This window comes from Balaenoptera ricei, chromosome 15, assembly GCF_028023285.1.
Source record: "Balaenoptera ricei isolate mBalRic1 chromosome 15, mBalRic1.hap2, whole genome shotgun sequence".
Lineage (NCBI taxonomy): Eukaryota > Metazoa > Chordata > Mammalia > Artiodactyla > Balaenopteridae > Balaenoptera > Balaenoptera ricei.
The window spans coordinates 28,943,995-28,950,684 of NC_082653.1; positions in this window are offsets into that span (position 1 = coordinate 28,943,995).

The window sequence follows — 6,690 nt, forward strand, 5'->3', positions numbered from 1 at the left end:
GAGGCATCATTGTTTTTTCTTAAAATTTTCTTTACCCACACACACACACACACACACAAAATGCAAACAATCCAAAATTGTATAAATATATATTAGAAAATAGAAATATCTATTAGAAATCAAGTCACCGAATTCAACTCCCCAGAGAGATCTCTAGTTTATGATTTGCTGCACATCCTTTTAGGTCTCATCTGTCCACAAAGTGGATATCAGGTAGTGGGAGGTGGGAGAAGTAGCAGATAAGGTCTGACGTCCCTGCCAAGCCAAGGTGTCAATATTCTCTTGAATGACCTTAATGGTTTTTTGCCATGATTTTTTTTCCCCTCAGTTCCTGTTCAGCCCAATCTTGTGCTAAGCATGGTAGGCTTGTAATTCTCTCAACAGGAACAACTCTATACTCCACTTACTACCAGTGTAGACAAACACTCGTGTGCTCTGAGGTGTTATTGTTCTCCTTGTCCCCCTCTGGATGTCTGGAGATCCTGTCTTTTCTTGATCTAGAGGGGAAGCAATGATGAGCATAGTATTTCACAGATGTGGGTTTGACTCTCATTACCTTGTGACCCTAGAGCTTTTCCTAAAATCTCTGAGTCTCCATTTTCTCGTGAACATGGGGATAATAATGGCCATCTCATAGGACTATGCTGGGAAGGAAGAAATGTAGTGTAAAATAATTAAATGATTGGCTGCCTGTCCTTTTTTCTAGGTAAAGCCCAACCAGCACTGTGAGGTGTATGTGTGTTTGCCTGGGCTCCTGCCTCAGGTTTCTGTGCTGGGCAGGGCACACGGCAGCAGGAACAGCTGTCACTGATGATGGAAATGTGGAGTATGACTCCCATGCCTGATGGCTCTTGTTCCCACCCTTCATTTTGTAGCTCTTTTCACAGATCCCAGGGTGCCTCTTCGGAAAGCAGAGGGCCTGCCTGCGACTTGACAGGAGGCTCAGAAAGGCAGGACAAGGTGGTGGCCACATGCTGCCCTGGGAGCAGGCTAACGGCAGGAGGAGTAAGTCCAAGGAGGGTCAGCAGGTCACATGGTGCCAAGGTGTTTCTGGAGGTGGAGCGGAACCCACAACTCTTACCTCATTGGGAATTTCTTGGACTCTCTAGGAAGCTTTATCTTGACTGTGATAATGGGGGTTGGGACTTGATCAAGGGATTGCCAATAAGGGACAGGACATGGATTAGGACTCAGGGAGAGGGCAGTGTCTGATCTCACAGGGCTGAATATCAACTCCCCACACCTCCCCAGGCTGAGCACAGATGCTGCACATGTAGACACTCTGGAAACCTGCACTGACGGTCTGAATGGACTCACGTGTGCAATTCCCCCATAGTGGCTCCCTTCCCTGAACTGTGGGAGCTTCCATATCTGCTGTCTCCTTCCTTCCTGAGAAACTCAGCCTGAGAGAAGGGGCCATCCAGGTATGGGGAGATCCACACGCCTCCACTTGCTCGCCACCTGCTTCCCACATTCCATTCCACACCACAAGGCCCCAGGAATTGGGCTTAGGACAAGACCTGAGGAACTGAACAGGAGAACTTGGGGGGCTCATTGCATGACCCTAGGATGGACAAGTGGTCCTGGATCCCATTCTCATGTCTAAGTTCTCACGAGCTCTACTTATCTCTCCCTTAGCCCAAACTCCAATTTCTCCAGCTTAGAAGGTTTGGGTTTTGAAATTGAATAACGGGAAGAGGTTTTAGAGCATTCCACATTCTTCCCAATGCAGAATTTAGAGTATAAATGCTCTAGCATGCAGCATTAGTTTCCTATTTCTGCAGTTAAAATTTACCCCACAACTTACTGGCTTAAAACAACAAATATTTTCTCACAGGTTATCTGGGTCAGGAATCTGAGTGCAGCTTAACTGGGTTCTCTGGCTCACAGTCTCATAAAGACTGTAGTTAGTGTGTCAACCAAAGCTACCATCAACTCAAGGCTTCACTGGGGGCTTGATATCTGCCTCCACGCTCACCTCCATGTCTGGTGACAAGACTCAGAGCTTTGGTGGCCATGACATATCACATTAGTTCCCTGCCCCATGGATCTCTCCCTGGGGCAACTCACACGATGGCAGCTGACTTCCCTCATTGTAAGTGAGAGAGAGGAAAAGCAAGACAGCAGTCACATTCTTTTTGTGACTTAACTTTGGAAGTGATATCTCATCATTTTTGCTGTATTCTATTCATTTAGATTTGAGTCACTGGAGAAGTCCACCCTCAAGGGAAAGTGGCTGCACAAGGATGTGAATTCCAGCATTGCTGGGAGCCATCTTAAAGACTGTCCACTACATGTGCCTAAAACATGGAATGATTCTTGGTCCTCTTTTCCCTCATACCCCACATCTAAGTCATACCCCACATCTTGTCAACTCTACATTCAAATAGACACAGAATCCAACCACTTCCCACAACCTCCATGGCTATCTCCTTGTTCTAAGTGACTGTTATCACTCCCCTGGATTATTGCCATAGTTTCCTAACTCTGGTCTCCCTGCTTCCACCTTACACACATCAGGCTATTTTTATCACAGCAGCCAGAAGGATCCTATCACACTTCAGATGCCCCCAGTGCCTTCCTATCTAAAAGTAAAGTCGAGAGGAGTCTGTAATAAGCTATGGACACCTATTCGAGCTGCCCCCACCTCTCTGACTATATGTCCTGCCACTTTCCCACTTACACACTGGGCTCTGGCCACAATGGGCCCTTGACATTCACTGTCTTCCCTCAGGAATTTTGCCTTTGTTGTCCTCTCTTCCTCGAATAATCTTCTCCCATTAGGTGCATAGCTTATTCTTTCACTTCTTTTAAGTCTCTACCCAAACATTATGTTATTTCTAAAACACTCTCTGACTTCCCGACATAAAGCAGTACCCACAAACCTAGCATTCCTGTCCCTGTTATACTGCCATATGCTGCTCATAGCAATCTCACCGTCTGACATGCTATGTACTTACTTGGTTATTATCACATGACCCCTTCACATGCATGTTAGCTCCTTGGGGAACAAGGAGTTGCCTTTTTATTTTCACTGTTGTACACCCTTGTCTAGAACAGTGGCTGGACCAACCATGTACTTAATAAAGACTTGCTGAGTGAATGATTCTATGCTTCATTCAGCACTTTAGTTACCATTTTCACTGGAAAGCAGTTGGAATTTAAAAACTTTTCTCTACAAGTCACCTGACTTTTGCATTAAAAAGCCTTAGCTCTACAGTCTACTACCTTGGCTTTGAGCTTAAAAGACCCACTGCGCAACTCAACCACCTCTTGGATCTAAGCTGTGTCCACCCGCACACTTAGTAATGTTGCCTGAGTCTTAGGGTCTAACACTAAAGGAAACTTGGGGTAAGAGTCTGTATATACAATTCACAAAATGTTTGGTAGGAGTCTTCTTTGTTAATATCCCCAGACCTTATCCCACTCCACAGGCATGATGCTTCCTCCCCTTTCCTTCCTATGATACCTACCAAATCTCAGCCAAGAGTCAGACATCAGCAATAGGGACATCCAAGGAGTCTGCCTCTTTATCTCCTGATAACATTCACCCAGGAAGCTTCCAATACTAAAAGTAGAGCTCAACCTGGGCCAAATGGGTCAAGATTGAGGTGGCTGCAAGTCACCACTGTGGTTAATTATAAGTGCCAGTCTCCCTGGGCTTCCAGGGATGGAGAAGTCTCAAGAAGAAAGAAAAGGAGGAGAGGGCAGCTGTGCGATGCCAGAAAAAGTTGGGATCCTGTGACTCTACTGCTTCCAGGGAGAGTCAGACCAGAGGCTATCACCTGGGGTCACAGCACACACACTTACATGAAATTACTAGCCATTCCCTCCTTGCTTCAAAAACACTGTTAAACATTTTGAGTAGGAAACAGAGCAGACCCAACCTCTGTTCTCACTGAGGCAAAAGCTCTAGTGGGAAAGGCAAACGTTGACCATAAATGCATGATTACAAGTTCTGATAAGGTAATTAAGGATGCTTTAGGTTTATCTATAACATAAAAAGGGGTGGATATCCTCAATACCATGAAGAAAGTGAAGATGTGGGGAGTTTGAGTCACTGAAAAAAGGACGGTGTAGTTGATCTCAAACATGAGTGAAAGAACTTCCAAGTTGAAGCTGGGAAACACTTTGGGTGAATCAAAATCAGGTGGGTACATGAGAAGACTCTTGATATACCTTAAGGGCAGAGACAAGCCACTTAAAAAGAGTGACATGATCCGATTTCTGTTTTAAAATGCGCCTCTGGCTACAGTGTGAGGAAAAGACTTAAAAGGGAAAGAGTTAGTGAGGCAGCTGATAGGCTGTTCAAGCCCGAGATGAATTCAAAGAAATGACACAGGAGGATTTGCGATGTATTTAGATGAAAGGATGGGGGGTGGGAATGATACGCAGGTTTGCAGGCTTGATTAAGTAAGTGGATGGGAATGTCAGACACTGAGATGGGGACACAGAATGAAGAGCCTGATGGGGGAGGTAAATAATGAGGACGGTTTGTAATTTCTAAGTAGACTGTAGGAAACAGGCATATAGATGATTTGCATGCTGTCATGCACATACAAAATGGTTCCAGAATTCCATCCAAAGTTCTTTTGGCCCCAAAGCTTGTCCCTTAACACCAAGTTCAATGGTCCCTGCTAGCAAGGACCACCAAATACAGTGAAGGAGGTAGACCCTATGAGTGGGTTGGAGAGCAAGGTTGCCAAGGGTGCTGTTCTAGTTACTATTGTTGCATACAAAACACCCTAAAACCTAGGGGCAATAAACAACCATTTCATGAGGGTCAGTGATGCTATGGCCAGGAATTCAGACAGGGTATGAGAATGGCTTGTTTCTGTTTATGTTGCCTGGGGTCTCAGCTGGGAACACTCAGCTAGGAGTGACAAATTCCAGGAGCTGGTATCATCTCAAAGCTTCTTCATTTATACATGTAGCAGTGGAGTTGGCTGTTGGCTGGCACCTTAGATGGGCTTTCAGCTAAAACTCTTACATGTGTCTTTATCATGCAGTCTCTGTGTTTTGTGCTAGTTTAGGCCTCCTCATAGCAGGGCAGCAAGATTTGTAAAATGAGCGTCCCAAGATATAAAATAGAAGGACAAGGAAGTTTTATGGTCAAGCCCTCAGAAGTCACATCACATCACCTGTGTTGTTCTCACAAGCCTGTCCAGATTCATGGGAAAGGATACTTTTACCCACTTCTCCGTGGGAAGAGTGTCAAAGAGCATGAGGGAAGGGGGCTATTGCTGCAATCAGCTCTGGAAAATGCAGTCTCTCACCATTGAAAAGGTGGAGTGGGTTGGAATGATGAATGCTAAATGGAACGCTCTGGCCAGTTCCTTGTCAAGGGCCCAACAGGGAATCTCAATCAGAAGGAAAGAGGAAGGAAGGAAGGAAGGAAGGAAGAAAGAAAGGAAGGAAGAAAGAAAAAGGTAGAATAATAAGGTCTCAAGCTAAGAAGGAACTTCTCATGTGACAGAACAAATTATTTGGTCTCTGACTTCCTCTTTGGTCTGCCCCTTCTCATCACCAACACACAGTCAGCTGCAGGAAGGATGAAAGGATCAGGGTCAGTGGGGAGACTGAGTCACAGAAGGCAGTGTCTGGCATGGGGCCCATAGAAGCTCACATCTGAGAGGCCTGGACACAGCTTTTGTGCTGGCTGTTGCTGCTCGGACGAGGAGGCACATTCTTGATGTGGGAGTTTCCCCTGCTCATCCACTCCATTCTGCCCCAGAGCTGACCCCAGACCAGAGCAGACAGAACAGGCACCCCTGCTTCTCCCAGCTGTGATCTGGTTGTGTTGTTCTCCCTTCAGATGAACATGCTAAGGCCCCTCCTCACCTCCCACAGGCCTCCTCCATCCTCTAAAACAGCAGCCATCCTTCCCCTCCACGTATTTTAACTCCTTGCTCACCCAAAGCCACGTCCCCTGCCATGCACTCTCCAAGCCAGGGGCGCCCATCAGACGTGGCTTATTTTTAACACAGACACCTCTGGAGGGGAGAGAACAGGGTCTCACTCCTCTAAGGCCCCTTTCCCAGGAGCTCCCCCCCGAACAGCTGTGCAGTTCACTGAGCCCACTTGTTGGGCTGTTATAGAGGATGGAACACACCCTCCATATGGCAAAATTTGTCCCTGAAGCTCCTGGATGAGTAATGGCCACCAGCACTCTTGAGATGGAGTGTGGGTGTCCTGGGATCACAGCCTAGGCACTAAGACAGTCTTCCAGGGCCTCTCCAAGCATCTTGGGGCCCTTATAGCAGTAATTTCTTAGCATGTGCCTGATTCCTCTTTCACAATCTAGAAGCAGGAACTCTCAATATCCCACAGCACTTTCCTCCCATGATAGTCACTTCCTCTTATATCAGGGAGACAAGGCTTCATTTCCCACCACAGAGCACAGAGTCTCGGGCCTCTCCAGGACAACATTCAAAGCAGGTTCCATACTGTATTTGTTTTTCTCTTTCTGACTTACTTCACTCTGTATGACAGACTCTAACTCCATCCACCTCACTACAAATAACTCCATTTCGTTTCTTTTTATGGCTGAGTAATATTCCATTGTATATATGTGCCACAAATACAGTATGCTAACACATATATATGGAATCTAAGGAAAAAGAAAAAAAAAAAGGTCATGAAGAACCTAGTGGTAAGATGGGAATAAAGACACAGACCTACTAGAGAATG